Source organism: Cyprinodon tularosa, unplaced genomic scaffold (genome assembly GCF_016077235.1).
Source record: "Cyprinodon tularosa strain WSP-4 unplaced genomic scaffold, ASM1607723v1 ctg141, whole genome shotgun sequence".
Classification (NCBI taxonomy): Eukaryota; Metazoa; Chordata; class Actinopteri; order Cyprinodontiformes; family Cyprinodontidae; genus Cyprinodon; species Cyprinodon tularosa.
The window spans coordinates 148244-167381 of record NW_024038232.1 but is presented as its reverse complement, the minus strand read 5'-3'; the positions used below and the strand labels follow the sequence as shown (position 1 = coordinate 167381).

Below are 19138 nucleotides of genomic sequence, written 5' to 3'. Positions count from 1 at the left end.
ATTCTTGGCTAACATTAGAGACAATTTTGAACATGTCAAAAATTATTTTAGACAGTTTTATAACAGTTTAGGTTTAGAAAATTTTCCCAGAAGATTATTCCGTACAGATTAATGAGCTCAACAGAAAGCTGGAAAGATTTTTGGGGATAAGCTGCACAGACTCATTAAGGTGAAATAACACATTGAACCTATAAAACTTAACTAAAACACATTTGATGAAGCAGATGACATTTCCCTACAAATATGTGTGATGTTACTAATTATCCCACCATTACAATAAAAAACAAGTAATGATTTTCTCTGCGCTAAGATAGACTGAATAATCAGGGCATCATTCTGACATAATATAAATGAGGGCTTATCTGTCAGTAGTCATTTTTCTTAAGGAGCTGAATCCTCCCACAAACCACACACACACACACACACACACTCTCACCCACACACACACACAACTCTGTACAAGCAAACAATAACAAGACAGAAAATATCCTTCAATCATCATCTCACAACTGTAAACACAGATGTGCTGAGAATCAAATCATGTAATAGAAACAGACCGAGCTGCGGAGGAAGTACATGACAAACACACACATCTGAGAAGTGGCGGAGCCTATAAAAAGATATAAAAAACATACATTTCTAAACAGCAGGAAACTGCTGAGGTCTATGGTTTACAACACTACTGCTGGACACCATAAATCAGTAGGTAGACATAACTGAGTTAGAATGTTAAACAGTTGGTATGGATTCAACAACTATTAAGCTGCCAAAACCGCAAAAACTCAACGAGTCTGACATCAAATTGTATGGGGGAGAATTTTTCAAATTCTTTTCCTTTGTGAGAAATTTAATCTCACACAGAAATGGTTCATTATTTGACAGACAAGACGACCATTGTCCTCTGAGGTTAGCAAGCCCCTTCTGAAAGGCTATCTCCCTGGTGGCCCCGGGCTCATGGACCTAGGTTGAGTGGGGTCACAGACCATATGCTTAGATTAGCTTGGCTCAATTTCCTAGCAGAGATAGCTCTGGTGGCTGTTTAGGTCAGGTGCTAGGAGTCCATCTTTTTTGTTAGGAACTTTGTGAATAAGACGCAGGAAGTAATTTATCTGATCATTCTTTTTCCCATGCAGAACCTCCATAAAATAATGACCCTGGCTGACTTCAGTGAGTACAAGGACACTGTCAGCCAAGACAGCCATCGGCAACTTACAAAGATGACCTGTGCTGGATTGTGCTCTGCTCCATCTTAGTGGTAATCAAATTTGAATGTTTCACAGAATGAAGAATAAGCCTTGACTTCCTGTTCTCTTCCCCGAAGTCAGCTGTCTTTTCAAATGCTGGACCTAAGCTGATGTGGCTGATGAAGCCCAGATGTGGATCACAAAAGTACACTCATTTTCTTTCCTTTGAAAAGTTCAGAGTTACTTTGTTGCTTTACAAATAGACATTCTAATTTGCGGTTTGCCTGAAAATACCATTAATGTCACCCAGATGCCTTTTAAGGGGATTATGACTTTATAAAGAAAATGTATTGTTGAGTTTTTGAATGTATGACAAAAAAAAAAAACACTAAATCATTACATTTTGCTCAGGCTGATTGATCGTAATTTTCACACCACTTATTTTCCCTTTTCTCTAATATCTCTACATAAAAGGTACAAGCTTTCAGAATTCGACAGAACTTCTGTCCCTAAAAAACTACTATAAAGCTATTTTTACAACTAGACTTTTCTAAAATACCAAACAATCCCACGAAACATAAAAATTCCATCAACTTAAACGTTGGAGGTCAGGCAACTTAAAAAAAAAAAAAAAGTAGAAATAAAAAATCCTCTTTTTGACCCATAAGGGGGAAATTGTGGTGTCACAGGAGCTAAAGCGTTACAGCAAAAACTGGTCACATAAAGGAGGACCTTAAAAGTGTATAAAATAACAGAAGTGACAGAGTTTATAAATAAACTAAATGCTTCACTGTACAATATTTTTACAAACATAAATATTGTGCATTCACCTGAATAATAATTAACCAATACACAGCTGTGGACATTTTTACAGTAGTAGATATGGGAAAATAGCAGCAATACCAAAGATGTGCAAAATGACAGCAGCATGTTATTTATTTGACTAAGACAGAAATTGTTCAAAATAACTTATTGAGGTTCTTGGAAACAGTGATTGTTATAAAGTCTCACAACTGCTGGGAGGAAGGATCTGTGATAATGCTCCATGGTGCATTTTGGACTCATATAAGACAAAGATAAGTTGTCTAAATCAAAGATAATACAAATTATACGTGTTTTAAATTACTTTATACTTTCTTCATAAAAAAACTATTTAACCTTCAGCCTATCCAAGTACAGAATTCACTGTAAGTAATTATTCGGGCTAAATTATCTTGTTAGGATCCAACTAAAGTACTGCTTAACCAGCGGATTCAAGATACCACTTGCATAGAATCTGTTATACAACATCTTGATTATAAATAAATTAATCGACGGATAAAAAAGTTACAATAAGGTTTGCAGAGCTATTTCTGAGGATCAGAATTCTCATTAACTATAGTGGGAGTAATATCCATAAATTACTTAAGATGGTCAGGAAAATAACCTGCAGGAACATCCAATCCACTGCAATCATCACCTGCTTTAGTTTTATTCAATCGATCATAAGCAAGGAACTGTGCAAAAATGACATCACTCACTAAATAAAAGACAAATTAAATCCCAAATTTTCCAAAAACCTCTTAGTTATCACAAACAAATTATTGCGCTAATTGAATGAAAAAAAAGATTTAAGTCGTGTCAAATCAAAGACAGCATTTTACACAAAAACACAATACTGAGAGGACGTGTTTGCATGCATACTCGCATTAATCTCAAGAAAAAGTGGATCTTGGGGGGGGAGGGGGTCATACCTATCCTAATTCATCTGCTCAATCATAATATCATAATTCTTTATTCTTACATTTTCCTAATGGGAATGAGCGCCAAATGCCAAATTGTTCCTTGTCTTCTGTGTGAGTCTTTCTATGTTGAATTGGGTTATATGTCAGGAAAAACAGGTTGAAAGGTTGGACTTGATGATTTGACTCGTTTCCGTTTGTTGAACGAGAAGGGTATGCCATAAACTCTCTACAGTGATGTAAAAGAAAAAATATGTTCGTCAGCTATTGCAAAAACTTTGCTGCAGATGTTGATGCCAAATTTCAAGTTCTGGAAGAACTTAAAGCTTTCAATACCTTAACAATGCCTAAAGGAAAAAAAAAAACTTTTGCTTTGGAATTCAAGCTGTTGCTTCACATACTAAACCATCTGGATTTCTAAAATCTACATCTGAAGGCTGGCTTCAGAAAGAAATTTGAATAAATAGATGTTTTTACGTCATGCTGAGACTATCAAGCTGACAGTTCTTAGAATGTTTGCTGTCTTAATGATCTTTCAATTGGATTCAGAACCAGTTTTAGATAGAGCACAGTTGCAGCTTTTTTACTTCTGATTGAATCTCAAACCACTCTTTTGTGTCTGTTTTTCATCTCAGTTTAATAAAATTCAAAAGGAATGTTTAAATGAGTCCAGCATATTTGATGAGAAGCAGTACAATCTCTTCCAATCTCTTCTTCTTTCTTCTTGCCAATGAGTTTCACAGCATTTCAGTGAAAAGTCGGTCTTGAATCAGAAAGGCCCAGTTGTATTGACACATGAAAAAGCCCATTAAAAAAGGCTCCACCTAAAAAAGACAGAGAGAAGCTTTTCAAAAACATGATCATGACCTCTTTAAAAACATCATCCATGACACAGTGAGTTTAAAGTGATAATCAAAACCAGGATTTGGTCCCAGTGTAACATGGTAAGCTGATTCTGTTTCCATGTGGTCTTGTTTGAATCCAGATGTGTAAATCTGGTAGTGAAATAAATGTGAACACACTGAAACGCTTATTTAAAAAAAATTAAATAAAAAATCTTAGCTATTATTCAATTTAGCGAAAAATTGAAAAAAACACAGATTTCCCAGTGACCTCAACTTAAACTTAACAGGCAGGGATGAGAAAGGAGAGGAGCAGGATTTCAAAGGAGGTCTCCTGTCCACACATGCACTTTTATTACACCTGGGTTAGTTTATGTAGCCTCACATCCACGCTCTCCTGAAACATTAGCACTTTTCACTCACTCTCAGTTGGAGGTTCAAACACATTCGCTCTGTAATCCTATCCCATGCTGCAACTTGTGTTGACAATTACATCAGCTGAAAAGAAGCTGGACAATTTTAAATTTTGGACCAAGTCAATCATCACTGAAAACCTTGTAAAGTAAAGTATAATGAATTAACAATTTCACAGGTTTTTTTAAGGAGAATAAAGTTGTTTTTTTTATTATATAAAAGTTATACAGTTTTAAAGAACCTAGACCCTAGATCTTCACTGGATATCAGCTGTTTTTATACATTTGCAATTAAAAGTCCTTGCAGAAATTAAGATTTGTGAAACCAATGATGATATCGCTTGTTTCTGTTTGACATTTACTCTTACTTATGACAAAAAAAAATCCAAATTAGTAACTGGCTAATATTCATTTTATATTCAGCAAAAAACAGAGGCCCGTAACTTTTTTCTTTACCTTCCATTATGTCAACAGAAAGATGCATCATGGGTTACAATACAATTTTTTCCCACATTATTATTAATATTATTAATATTATTATTATTAATAATAATAATAATAATATTATCGTTACAGCCCCAATTTGTAATTATTTCATTATAACAGCCCAAATCTCTATTAAAATCATAGGGAAGTAATATTTTAATGTCAAATTATTCCAGCTTAAACACGTATATAAATGTACTCTTTATTAGACTATATTGTCCCAAAAGTCAGAAAATTTCTATTTTTATAAAAATGCTGTCTTAAAATCTGTGGGGGGGCATTTCACCATCCTATGCAGGCCAGTTAGTCATACGTCAGCTTGTACACCTAAATTCAGCCAATCATATATCAACGGTCATCTGTCAATCAAATTTTTTTGGTCATAGCATGTTGATTCATATGTCGTAGCTGATATACCCAATGGTTAAAATAAGAAATAAGAATCATTTCCTTCCCCATTGAGTTCCGTCCCAGTGTTCACGGGGATGGATGTCTGTGTCTTCAGCAGGCGTAGAGCTAACAGAACTTGCAGCGTTGCGAGGCAAGGGCTCAAACATGTACGGCTGGAAGCCTTCTACACCAAACCAAGCTTCTGCCGCCATGGCGTCCTCTTCCACAGCATCTTCGTCCGTGCTTTGTCAGAGGTCATGAATGAGTCATGGACACTCATCCATGACCTCCGACCCAAAACTCTCCTCCTCTTGCATGTTTCCGCTGTCCATAGCGTTCCTTGACAGAGTTTTTTCTAAGTCACCAATTTAGTGCTACTTGGTCCCAATGGAATTTGCCATTGGGAACCTACTAGCACTGAGTTGCTAACTGGTTAGCAAGAGGCTTCTGACAAACCGGCCACAACCAAACTATCTTGTGAATCTACCGCCACAACAATCCTGCCCCCTTGATAAACGACCTATCACATTCATTTTATTCACTCTTGTAAAGTCTGGAACTGCTCCGGAGAATTCAGAAATGCAACGGTTGGAACGGCCGCTTCCCTACAACTTTAAAGATTTAGGCTGTTATAGGTCCTCCTCACCATGAAGAGAAATTCTGACTACAGCTGCTTCTGTCTACTTGAACCCCAGTCAGCCTCGACAGAAGGCCGCTCACACTGAGGCAGATCCTGCTGGAGGTTTCTTCCTGTTCAAAGGACAATTTTCCTCTCCACTGTCTCTAAAAGCATGCTTGGCATGAGAGATTGATACTATCAGCTGGTTTTCTTTAGATAAAATTTTGAATCAATTTGACTGGATGATCTGGTGAACTGTAAAGTGCCTTGAGATGACATGTGTTGTGAATTGGCGTTATATAAATAAACCAAATTTAAGGGGTAATTATATTATTCATCTATTTCAGTAGTTTAGTTATTAAATTGAGCAATATCAAAGATTTGGTGGCATTTATTCTGCAAAACTGTTTATACCAGTATGGGTTATAATTTTATGCTGCTATGACAAGGTGGTGGGGATGCAAAAATACCTCTTGCCAACTGAAATGACCACCCCCCCCCCCCCAAACAAAAAAAACAGCATGCAATACTAGAGGGAGTCATTAAAAACTTACTGTAGAGGGCAGTAAAAATAAAACTGTTATGATCCATTATCAGTGGTTGGAAACCTAGGCAATTTTATCAAAAGGTTAACCTTGGCTGAGATGGCTGTCATAAATTAATGGTCATATAAAAGCCTGCTTCAAGTTCATGCTCTCCTCTACTTAGAATTTCTACAACTGTGCTCAAGGACTAACTGTAAAAGTTTTTCATCACAAACAACAATCATTTCAATATTTTCATCAATTTTTTTTAAAAGATGAATAATTAGAGTATTTAATGTTGTGCTAATTTGTTTGAGAGAGTTTATCTAAATGTATCCCACCACCTACACATGCATTCAGGAGACTTTTCATCTGTAAATCATGACAGGGGGCAGGCACTAGGACCTGCAGCTTTGTGCAGCCACAGAGATCCTTTAGCCCCTAAGAAGCTTTTCACTTTCTTTCAGAACAATTTTCAAACAAGTGCAAGACTCAGATAGGAGTGTTTGAAATAAAATGGTTGCTTAACAGTCGGGGGTTCTCTGGAACTGGAGATATAAACTGGAATATATTTCAGGAAGCTTCAGGAATCCTGCATCTGTAAGAGACAACAGACCTACTTTAAAGGTAGAGTTTCTTTTTCCACTTTAAATAGAATGCATGAATTCACTGTGACATACTGCTCTATGAAATAAATCACTAAAAAGCACATTAATAAGTATGTGAGGAAGTTTTGTGAAAACACTGAAGAGGAGTAATGCTGTCATACACATAGTTTTAGATGATCAGTTTTATTACATGTTGTAAATTAATGAAATGTATCTGCCATCTCCTCCCATCTCTTTTTGGCATAGCCACATCATGTTACAATAGCAGCCTTCAGACCTGCACCCATCTCTAACAGTTAGGTAATAATTCTCATGCATTCCTGCAGATAGATGTATCTAAATGTCATGTCAGGTTTTAAACAAGAAGCTAGCTGTAGGGCAGTTGCCTCAAATTATGTATACCCACAAACTTAGAGCAAATTATTGCATACTTCACATAAAAGTCAGCTATTAGAGTCAAGATGACTTCAGTGGGTGTGCTTGGAAATTTTATCAGATCTTTAACCATACATATGGAAGCCTTTATTGTTGCAGAGAAAATCACTGAAGTTCCTCATGGTTACTCGGGTTATTTTGCCAAAAGTACTTTGCTTACAGAACGTTTGTCTTCACATGAGCAACATTAAAAGTTTACTCAGCTTTGTGCTGCACAACATGATTTTCCACTGGCATGAAAAAGAGAATGGTGAACTGAAAGAAAGGCTTCTCTGCACACCAATAACAGAAGCAGTGAGTGGTCGGTTTACAGCGACAAAGACAGACAGATCAGAGGGGGGTTGAGTGCTGGTAGCAAGTTGGTTTGGGTGACAGAAATTATTAGGGATATGAAATTTTAAAGGTACGTTTAGAATTTTGTTGTCAGTTTCTTGTCTTAAATAATTGTGGTTGATATTTTCTCAAAAATAAAAAACACAGCAGACTTTGATGCTCTGCAGTAAGAAGCAAATTGTTTCCTCTCTTGGAACATCTGTGAAATATCAGTGATTTTTTTTTTTTTTTATCATGCCAAAGCACAAAGTTGCGGTTTAACTTTTACTTGCCAACCTACAAAACATGATACAATGTGGCTCCTTGAATCCAATTTTCTTAAAGGATTTTGTGTTGTCTGCTTTGAAAAACATAACTGTCTAGACATCAAAGCCCAGTTGAGAAAACCACAAGATGCTCTTGCAAAACTAAACTGGCAACTATCGATCAGATGCTTAGAGAGTAACTTAATATCCTTACCGCTATCTCAAGTATGCCAAGTATGCAATAAGTTTTGTTCTTAGTATGCATTTCACTACGTGTTTGATTTATGGAGCGTGGCTCACCAAAAGCCATATGTGTTTGCACATATAAATACCATTTATCTCACTGTGAAGGTTAAATAGTGCAGCTACAGCAACTAAACAGGCCTGAACCTCCTAAATGAATAGCCTATAAGGTGATGGGACCTTGTTGCTGGTTATTATCCTGTTTGAATATACATTACTGAGATGTGACAGACACTTGAGTATTGAAACACATTAAAAGGGAGTAAAAATTAAATGAAATGGAACAATTATGAACATGTTTAATAGAAAAATCTAAATAAATTGATCATGTATTACTGATTTGCCTCTCTGCTATTCAGCAGCATAGAAATGTACATCCGAATAGCAGCATGTTTTGTTATGGATGAGAAGTTGAGCGAGATTAAAATTTGATTAACAGGTTAATCAGTCTTAAAAGAGCCAGAAAGTAAACCAGAATCAGTTTTTGTAAAAGGCCGCTCACACTGCCACTAACTTTGCAGGAAATTTCTTTCAATTAGTGGGGAGATCCTCTTTCCAATGTTGCTGAAATGCATGCTTGGTAAGAGGGATTGCTGCAAAATCAATGGCTTATTTCAAACACATCAAACTGCTCATATTCCTTAAACAGTAAGAAGTCTATCTGGTTTAGGAAAGGAACTCGGGACTGCTGAACTTAATCCGGAATGCCTTCAGCATTATGGACATCACTACGGGATGGACATGTACCTGGATAATGCTGGCCAAACTGGGACTACAGACTTCCAGAAACAAGTTACACAAATGTAGTGAACGGATTAAGTTCTACATATAAAACCCCAAACCTATTAAGACCCATATATTTACATGTTTCACACATAGTACATTTCACAAAATTATGCATTTTTTGTTAACTCAGTGAGGTGGGTTGTGCCAACACATCCAGTCATGCAAAGGATTGTGGGTAAATGTATAGCTCCTATGGGGTGAACAGAAAGCTCAGGAGTTCCCTATATACTAAATGAACTACTGATAGGAAGCATTCTACTTCTTCCTCCCATCTCCTTCCATACTGCCTGTACTATTAGGACAGCCCTTATCTTGGTAATCACTGACACACTTCTGCTCTGGTTAAAGTGTCCTTAACGATTTGAAGTACCTTTAAGAAGCAAATCGTTGAGCCATCCAGAAGGACTGAATTCTGCAAGTCTGTCACTCAATGCAATCTGCTGAGTTTCCTTAGATAAAAATAAAACTCCAACCAATCTGCCTATATAATTTGAATGAATTAAAGTGCTTTGAGATGATTTGGTGAAAATTGATGCTGTAAAAATAGATTGAATTTAATTTAATGGAAATGAACTGAACCGAATAACATTAAATGAAATTTAACTAAATTGAATTAATTGTTTTGTTATAATTTTTCATATCAGGATTTTTGTTTTGCAGCCATATTACGCCAGACATGCCCAGCTGTCCTGCTGGTTTTTTGAGGTTTCCCATCTTTAGCACAGCTGATTCTGATGATTGCAGTTCAACTAAAGCCTGTTAATCAGCTTTTAATGGAAATCAGCTGTGCTGGAGCAGGCAAACCCTGCAGGACAGCGATCCTTTAGGACCAACATGCCTGAATTACGGTATGCTCAATATTTAAAATTAAATGTTTACTTCAATGCTAGTGAATACTCAGTAGTATATCAAGAGTTTATTTACACCAAGAACATTTTGATAATAGCACTTAGATGTTTGCAATCAACATTTTTGCCATGGTGAGCTGCTACGGCCTGCACTTCCCTACATTCCAAGGGTTCTTATAGCGGATGTTTTTAGGAATGGAAAGTTTATAATTGTTCCTCAAGGCCTTGTGACTGTAGTTGAAGTTCCACACCCTGCATTCAGAGTAGAGTGAGCTGGAGAAAGAATTTGTCAAATGTATGTTTTGCTTTACAATTTCGAGCAAAGAGTCTAATCAGTGTGGCTTTCATGTTATTATTAGTTATAGTTCTTTTTAAAATACAAGATGTAATCTGAAAACTAAATTCCTGACCAAAAATATCCATTTTCTTAACATGTTTATAATGTTGGGGCCTTTGTTCAAAGACAATAATTGCCACCTTCCTTAATTATAATGTATATGAAAATACTGAAATGTTTGCTGGTGGAGCTTGAAAAAGGATAAAGTTTTTTTTCCATAAATTATTTAAACACTTTAATTTAAAATATGTTTTAACTTCAGTGTAAATTTCATATTAAAAGGAACATTTAGTGGATAATCCTTTTCTACTGATGTCAGAAAGAGCCTGACAGTAATTACCCAGCATTACAGAGGACTGTGTTCCTCTTACCTTCACGGTCATCAAACTTGACTATCCCTCTTTTGAAAATAATCATAGCAGCATCTAACTTTCCACAAAAACATGTCTGATCATCGCTTTAAGCCTCAGGCCCAGTTTAAAAAACTGGGTGCTCAATTAAAAACACAAAAAGAACTAAAGGCTACTGTAAAAGCCCCTTATAGACCTACAGACAGTTATCTCCCTTAATAAGTCAGAGATACTCCCCTCTTGCATTGCATGCTCATGGATAGAGATCAGCACATACAGGAAAACTGCATCTCCAAGAGTTAAAACAGGCCTGTGCCTGAACAGCGTTGTCTCTTCGAAGTGAAGCACCCCTGCAGGCTCACATATTTCATCATCCTGGGATGAAAAGTACAAGAAGGCCACACACAGTTTCATTGTTTTTGTTTGTGCACACCAAGTCCTATCACCCTGAAAATCACAGAACAGCAATCCCCGTGTAACTTTGTCTCACTAAATTATGTTCAGTATTTACATCACTGTACTTTGCTACATATATAGTTTAAATGAATGATTTTTGTACATGCAATTATATTGTCATATATATATATATCCTTAAGCCTTCAGCCTAAAACTGACATCATTGGTAAATGCTGAAAAGTGCAGTAGTCTTTTAATTTATATCCCTGAAATGCAATTGTCATGTTTCAAGCTAGAAATCTTTCTAAGCTGCCAAGTAAAAATGTAGGGAGAAGGAAAATCTCGTCTGATTGAGATTGTAAAACCATCCCCAAGTTGATGCCTAACGAACAGACTAGTTTGAAAAAAAGGTCTTAAAATTGTTTGCCACGCATATAAACAAAAATACACACTGCCACTTTCATAGTGTTACTTTGTTTACGTTGCACAACAGCAGAAGTGCGTTTATTTAGAAAAAGAGCAAACCATAATGCAGGGATGGGCAAGGCAGAAGTGTTGAAATAAATGGCTTCTGCGAGTGTTTTGGCTTCATGAAAATAATTTGGACTGGCAATAAATGTAGGGGAAAAAAATGGTATCATCTGGAAAAAAGTCTACAAGAAAACCAGAGACATTTGTTTTTTGAAAAAAGGTGACTATATAATTAAGAAGCTGTATGCCACATGGTTTTACTCAACGAAAATAAGGTATCATAATAATGGACATATCTAAAGCACCAAAAATTATATACTTTTATATGATAATGTTTTGTTTTTCATCAAGGATATAATCAATAAGTTTATATCCTTCTCAAATTTGAAGAGCCTTAAACAACTGCAGAATTTAACAATCATTAATGAACACGGAGAAAAGCTGATAAAAAAAAAAGTGCTTTAATGTAGCCTCATGCAAATTTACTTCCTCACACCACTTTTCTGGTGATATAATAATACAGAAATATTTAGTCATGTTCTTTCCTTCCCAATAGAATATAACCGTCCTAGTTTTTGTCCTTCTCACGGTTTACCTACCCAGAAATCCGATCTTCATCAATCAGTATGCCTGTATTACTTTACATAGTGTAAGCAGACTTGAAATGATTTACTTCCATAAACAAACTATACAAGGCTTGTTTTCCACAACATTTTGCAATGGTTGTAAGGGTTATGGCTAAACAACGAGGAGGCTAAAACATGTCAGACAAAAACGATCTGAATAAACAATCATACATGAGCCTGATGACGCCTCCCTAAACCAGCTGCTCGCTGAACAGTACCACAGTTGGTCTATGTTCAGTTTTTGACAGCTTTCCTTTTAATGACGCTAATAAAAAATAGGAAACACAACAAATAAAGAACAAATGAATACATAGATAAGCTTGTGGTGCTTAAATTTGAAAAAGTTACAATAAATTTAAGAAAAATCTATAATCTCAGTGGTGTTGTGATTGCAAACATACCAAAGTACCTTAAGATAAACTTATAAGAAAATAATTCCAGCTTATTGTTCAATTCAATGTAAAGGCAGGTGGAATGACAATTACAAATAAAAACACACACCCGTTCTGTAGGTGAGAATTTCAATAACAGTGAACACCAGGAGCTCACACAGAAGAGGCATTTGTGAATTAATGATGTGTCTTAAACTGTGTATCCACTGTTGCAAAGGTTCTATCATTAAAACTAATGCAATTTACATTGTTAATCATATCTGCAGAAGGAGTTATTAGAGTCAGATGGACATATTGAATCCAGGAGTGCAGACTGCTTATTTTGCATCTTTTAGCAACTAAACTTTTTGAGATTAAATCCATAGAAAGTCAGACTCTGTTAGGTTTTATGTAAACCTCTAACTGGTTTTGTGACAAAACACATGTTTGATCTTTGAGAAAATAAGAATAAATTGAAAACAAAACTTAAAGGCCTCTGTGGCAGGCATTTTAATCATGGATGAATGCCCAAGTAAAGTCTGGGAAGTTATGAAACTAACAACCATCAGTTTTAGACAAGTAGGAGAGCTGAAAAAAATAAAACAATTTCCACAGAATCATTATGAACTCAGTGTTTGCATCAGTGATCTTCAATGAAAAATTGTCAGGCAAACTATTTTCTTGAGGATTTGATTTTATTATGACAGACCCGACATGGGCCTAGTGAAGACACAAGAGGATGTCAAGGGCTGTACAAACACTGTAATAAAACAGAAAAAAACAGTAACATAGAGAAAGCTGATTTTCTTTCCAAGGACTAAAGCCAATATCTAAATGTGGAAACTGCTATTTCCATGACTTTTAATAAGCACATTAATAGGGGTATTGACCAAATCAACAAACTGTAATCTGATGTTAGCCTTATAAGTAGAACAGTTAAGACCACTTCAGATCACGTAGGCTGCCTTCAGTCTCAGCTCTTATGAGTTTAAATCAATAGACAAAGTGTCATGGTGGGGGTGGAGGTTTGACACGACCCAAATGCAGACACTTAAAGATTTAATTAATCAAAAGTTCAACAGAAGCCAAAATCTAAAACATAAATCCACAAAATCCACAAAAAACGAGAACCAGGAATACTCACAAGAAGAGGGGAAAGAAAAATGATGACAAACCAGCAACGAGTGACTGAACAGGAGGAGGATATATGGGAGAGAGAAACAAAGAGAGACAAAGACCAAGCTAATTAGCAGATTGGGAGCAGGTGTGAACAGAGGAGGCAAGAAGGGAGCTAGGGAAAAGGAGAATGACACAAGAGGGCAAACAAGAAATATCTAAGAACTTAAATACAATCAAAAATAACTAGAACACAAAAATGGAAATAAGACCAATGAAAACTCAGAGATAAAACTTGAACAGGACCTAAACCATGACACAAAGAAACTTTGTTATTTAACCTTAAAAAAAACACTTTCTTTATGAATTGATAGCAGGTAAAATAATGAGTGAGTAATGACAGCTTCTTTGAAATCTGCCATTTTCCGTTCTCCTGACATTGGTTTTATTGGCGTATTTCTTATCTTTGATCAAGGAAGCTATCAAATGTTCTGACACTTAAGGCCTGATCTTCAAAAACATAAATAAAAATAAGAAGCACTAAATTGCAATGAAATTCCACCACCAATAACTGGGAGACTTAAAGTCATACATTTGCAAGGTTTGGTCATTACTGTACAATATGATCTACATATGTCAGGTTGTGTAAAATTTTGTAGCTGAGCCCAAAATGCAGAAGAAGAGGCAGAGAGGAGTTCTTGTAGATTTAATGATGAAGGCAGTGGGAGTATAAAAACAAAAGTAATCAAGCAAGGAACACGGGAACCAGTACTGAGTACACCGGAGGTGGCTGACCACCGGAACTGATGCAGACATTAAATAAAGACAACAATTCAGCAAAGACAAAACTGTGTGTAACTGTTTATATATATATTAATTGTAGGTTACATTTCCCAGTTACTCTCTGTTGCCCCTAGTGTCCCCTTCCCATTGGTTTCTTTGTTCTTTCTCTGCACACCTGTTCCCACTCACATCATTACCATAATCTTTGTCCTGTTAGGCTACATTCACACTGCAGGCATGTTTAACTGATATGCCCCTCTTTATCAGATCAGTTTTATGAACACTAACAAGTTTTAATGTGCTTTAACACATGCAAACCTTTGAAATATCAGTTTACTGTCCTAGTTTCAACTTATCTTCTAGGTCAGAAAGATTTTCTGAGGCTTTTTTAGGTGTTTGAAGAAGTGAGATGTATTTATGATAATAGATGTGAAACAGGCATGTATTTCATTGTCGAAATCTCATGTGGAAACCACTTAGGTTGTAAATACTGTTTCACAGAGGTATATTTTGTAAGAATGTGTCACAATACATGAACATGAAAAATAAGCTTTTGTTGTCCAAGTGCAACAAATCAGAGGATCAACTCAAAGAGATTAAAGTTTCTTTTCTTCATAAAAAGTGTTAGATGAAAAAAAACTATAAACTATTCCTCAGTGATTTTTGAATTCACTGATCATGTCCGCTCTACTTTGGAGCTAAACTGAATTGTATGTCAGTTTGCAGCCGAAGCCAACTATGGCTGTTTGTTTCCAGGATATTTTTACACATCTGCCTTAAATCAGAGCTGCCTTTGCCTGCATTGCTGCCTGATATCAGTATAGTAGAACACAACCACTGCTTGATATAACAGGACAGCAGTTAGGATATAATGGAAATTACAAGCTTCGATTGCAAGCTATTATATTTCCTAACAACTTTTCTTTGACAAGACGCCCAGAGAAGAATAAGACATTTCCCTTCCCTGTAAACTATAGACAGGCCAGAACAGATCTGCAGGTGTAGAAAGCAGATTCTGTGGCCAACATTTAGAAAGCGCGGTAAAAACATTCACTCAAATATTATTCCAACATAATTGGCATCTTCCAATGTTTAAATGGGCGTCTGGACTTTACATTATAAAAGGAAATTTGGCAGATTTTATACCATATAAATAACAAACAACACTAACAAATAAATACACAAATGGAATGAAGGCATTAGGAATCCTGAAACTGGAAAATATAATTTAGAATAGAATAGACAAGAAAATAATAGAATAGAATAGAATAGAATAGAATAGAATAGAATAGAATAGAATAGAAATTGCAATGTTACAATTTAAATTGACCATAAATATTAAGTAAGGGAAGGGATACTGCATTATATCCTAGCTAACATCATATAATCTAATCCAAAACATGAAAGGCAACAGTCTGATATAATTAAATATTACAAGAAACCCAGTTTATTTTTTTGTGTACTCTGTAGGCCATATTATTTTAGATAAAAAAGAAAAATGTCAAACATAGACATGCATTAAAATGTGGACTGTTTAAACTTTCCACAACTTTGTGTAATTACAACAACAAACTTAAAAATATAAATAAGATACTATGTTTTTGCATGTTTGTTGTTGAACAACATAAGGCATTGATTGAAATACGCAATCACACAGATTAGACAAAGAGAGCACTAATAGGAGAGGGAGCTAGGAAGCCGAAGGCAACTTTCTAGATATTAGCAGCACAGTTGAGATAACCTGTTGTACTCTTATGAAACTGAGCCTTAGAAGGAAGCTGTTATTGTAGGAATGGTGTAAGGAAAAGAGTCAAATTTGATAAAAAGATTAATTGAGCTGAAGGTCAATTCTGAAAGAAAATGTGTCAATGAAAAAACTAGAGTGGGCTGAGAGTTCATGTTCCAACAGAGCAATTATCCTAAACATACAGAGTGGTTTAAACCAAACTATATTAAGTTTTAAAATGGTTTTTACAATGGTGCATCCAAAAATTAAACCTAAATTCAATTCAAGAAAACTTAATCACTGGATCTCCCATAAGCTCCACAATATTACTGAGGTTATGATGGTTTATAAGAAATTAGTGGCAAGGCTCTGTTTATCTAGATGTGTAATACTGATAAATGATTCAAAATGCTGCAAATGCTGACTCAGCAGGGCTCAAATCTGACTAGTTTGGATTTAGTTACAATCTACACCAAAAATAAGCAAAGATCCTAAGATCTCTTTGAAATTTTATATAGCCTCTGAATGGCTTTAGCCTGGCATGTAATGTTGTTTTTGCTTGGTGTTAGTTAGTGGCTGTGCTGGGTTCCAAATCAAGTCAACTCCAAATCAAATACACTGTAGGTGGGCTGACACAAAATCTGTGCAGGAAAACAACTGCTTAAAGAATCGGTGGAGACCAAATTATTATTCGCTTTTTACTGCTGGAAAATCACTAGGACTTTTATCCCTGAATTAGGTCCATTCTAGTATGTGTTGAACTGTCTGATTTTTCTCATTCTATACGTGAAACTCTTTAGTAAAATACTCTAGCATTTGCTTCTGGGCTTAATTTACTGTCCTGTCATTACAAATGATGCTTAGATCCTATCATTCCTGTCCATAAATGTGCATCCAGCCTTCAATTATGTCGAGAAATTCTCAAAGACTGGACATATGGTAACGATTCAGGAATAATAATCTAGCTTTACAACAAACCCATGGTTTTTTTCGGACGGTACTTTGGCAAGCAACAGTATTAGAATGGTAATGTAAACTTGTGGATTTTTTTACAAACAAAAAACCTAAATTGCTTTTGTTAAGACTGCACCTGAAACAAAAAAAAATACAGAGAAAAATCCCTATTTATTCTAAATTTTAAGTGGACAATAGTTATATAGTAAATGTATATATAGCAGGCAACTGCTTAAGCTTGAGTTTCAAATTAAATGAAAATTAATATAAGCAATTATTTACATTTGATGATTTGTGTTGACTCATTAATATTATCTTTACATCTCATTTAAAATATTTGAGCTTGTTTTCTTCAATGCATAGCATTTGTTTCAGTTGATGGACTGAAAAACATAGTTTAGCGAAATTAGTATTTATTTTTAGGATGTGTCCCCTACAGTGGAGGTCGGAAAAACACATATGTCAAATTGAACTTTTCCCAGAAAATGGCAGTCACTCCTCTAGAGATGGTGATTACTATGTCTACAAAGTGGGAAAATATACACACTGTCCAGGTTTTAGTGGAAGATGCCTGCTGTTTTTAATTTAATCAGCTAAGTTGATCCCATCCATATCAGTGTTCTTCTGAATCTGTAGAGGTCTTGAAACCTTAATAAACCTTCTGTCTCTCCTTTACAATCATATAGCTGGTTTTACATCATACTTTTGAGGCACATTTTACTCTGCCAGAGTCCAGTTTCTGGGATGCGCTGTTAATACATCCCAGGCACTGAACTGGACTAGACAACTGTTCATTGGCAGGGTTACAGCTGCTAATTTAAGCATAGTGATGCCAGACCATGATTCGGTTGAGTTGCAGTGAGAATGCATTTTGTCTCCAGCAAACTGCCAAGGCTGTGCATTTGTGTGCAAGAATTACATCTACTAGCATCTAATGTAACTTGTATTGAGGATTTCCAGAGAGGAGACTGGCTGTACGTGTCAAAGTGGCTTGTTGCAATGCAGCAAGAAGGTTCTGGGTTTGATTCCCGGTCTTGTTGCATGGAGTTTGTATATTACCCCCGTGCATTTGTGAACTCTCTGTGGGCTCAGTCTTCCTCCCCCCATTTTTGCCAAGTTTAGAAGTAGTTAAAAAAAAAAGATTAGTGCTGTAATTGCAAATGCCTTTTGTTAGACCAGGATTTGATTTACCAGGAAAAGGGAAATTACAGACCAACCTTGGGTCTAATATATCCAGAGCCGTTTGATTTATCAAAGATTACGTGGGATGCATACTAAAAGTTCACCCAGGCCTAAACGGCAAAGAATGAGAATGCCAACAAAAAGTTAGATTCATGAAGCTGTGCGCATGCATGAAACCAAGCAATTTTCCCTGATAAATTACAGCCGTACCTTAGAGTTAGCGTACAAGGCTCATCCTCATGTTTCTCCCTCCTTACACACACACACACACACATTACACCATAAATGCTCTATGCAAGGCACTGCATGAATGTCATTATGTATTTTAATGACAGAGCTAACCAATTGTTATTTAATGGTAACCGGTGGCAGCCACAGCCAAGAGAGTGGAAAAAGCGCAGTTTAACTCTGTGTGTAACGTCAGAAAAATATATTTGGTAGCCTCAGTAAATATAATGAAGTATTATTAATGGAACCTTCAGAATCTAATGAAGGATCATCATATTAAGAAGGACATCCAGGCAGTATTGTGTGTGTCACTGACTGTGATAACTCACCCATCCATCCATCCATCCATCCATCCATCCATCCATCCATCCATCTTCTCCCACTTATTCCGTCAGGGTCATGTTGGGACTGGTGCCAATCTCTGGCGTTGTAACTGCATTAAAATCCTTTCTGTTTTATCACTCGTCTGTCTGGAAATGGGCTTGTACGCTACTTGCATGAGCTAACTTTTTCGGCTTTCTAAGTTTTATTTTTTCCTTTTGCGTTAACATAATGGTACATAGTGCGTAACTTAAAGAAAGAATCAACTAATATCCAGATAACATGGTTTAATCATATTTTGCCGGAATACTCTGAGCATGATGACGTCAGACAAGCAGTTTAACGGAGAAAATGTAAAACCATCAAAATTGTCTCAGAAAAGTCATAAAGCATCATTTAAATATGTGGATTAGGATTCTTTACTGAGTTAAGGATATAAATAATTTTTTCCCATAATTACATTATTTATGTAAACGCATTCAAATGAGCCGATGGTACAAATGGTGCTTGGGGGATGGATTGGGCAGTAACAAGCCGCAATTTCTTCTTTTTTTCAAGAATGGGGTTCCATTTGCGTAGAAAATGTGTCCATGTGTGTTG

At 35.9% G+C, this 19138-nt stretch overlaps 1 protein-coding gene across 2 annotated transcripts in view; it reads left to right on the top strand.

Moving 5' to 3' along the window:
• Positions 1 to 6653: 6653 nt before the first annotated feature.
• Positions 6654 to 19138, top strand: part of ngfb (nerve growth factor b (beta polypeptide)) — a 28367-nt gene continuing 15882 nt past the window's right edge. For both annotated transcript variants that reach the window (XM_038278519.1, XM_038278517.1), the window contains exon 1: positions 6654 to 6806. The gene's annotated coding sequence lies outside the window, so the exon portion shown is untranslated. The remainder of the gene's footprint in view (positions 6807 to 19138) is intronic.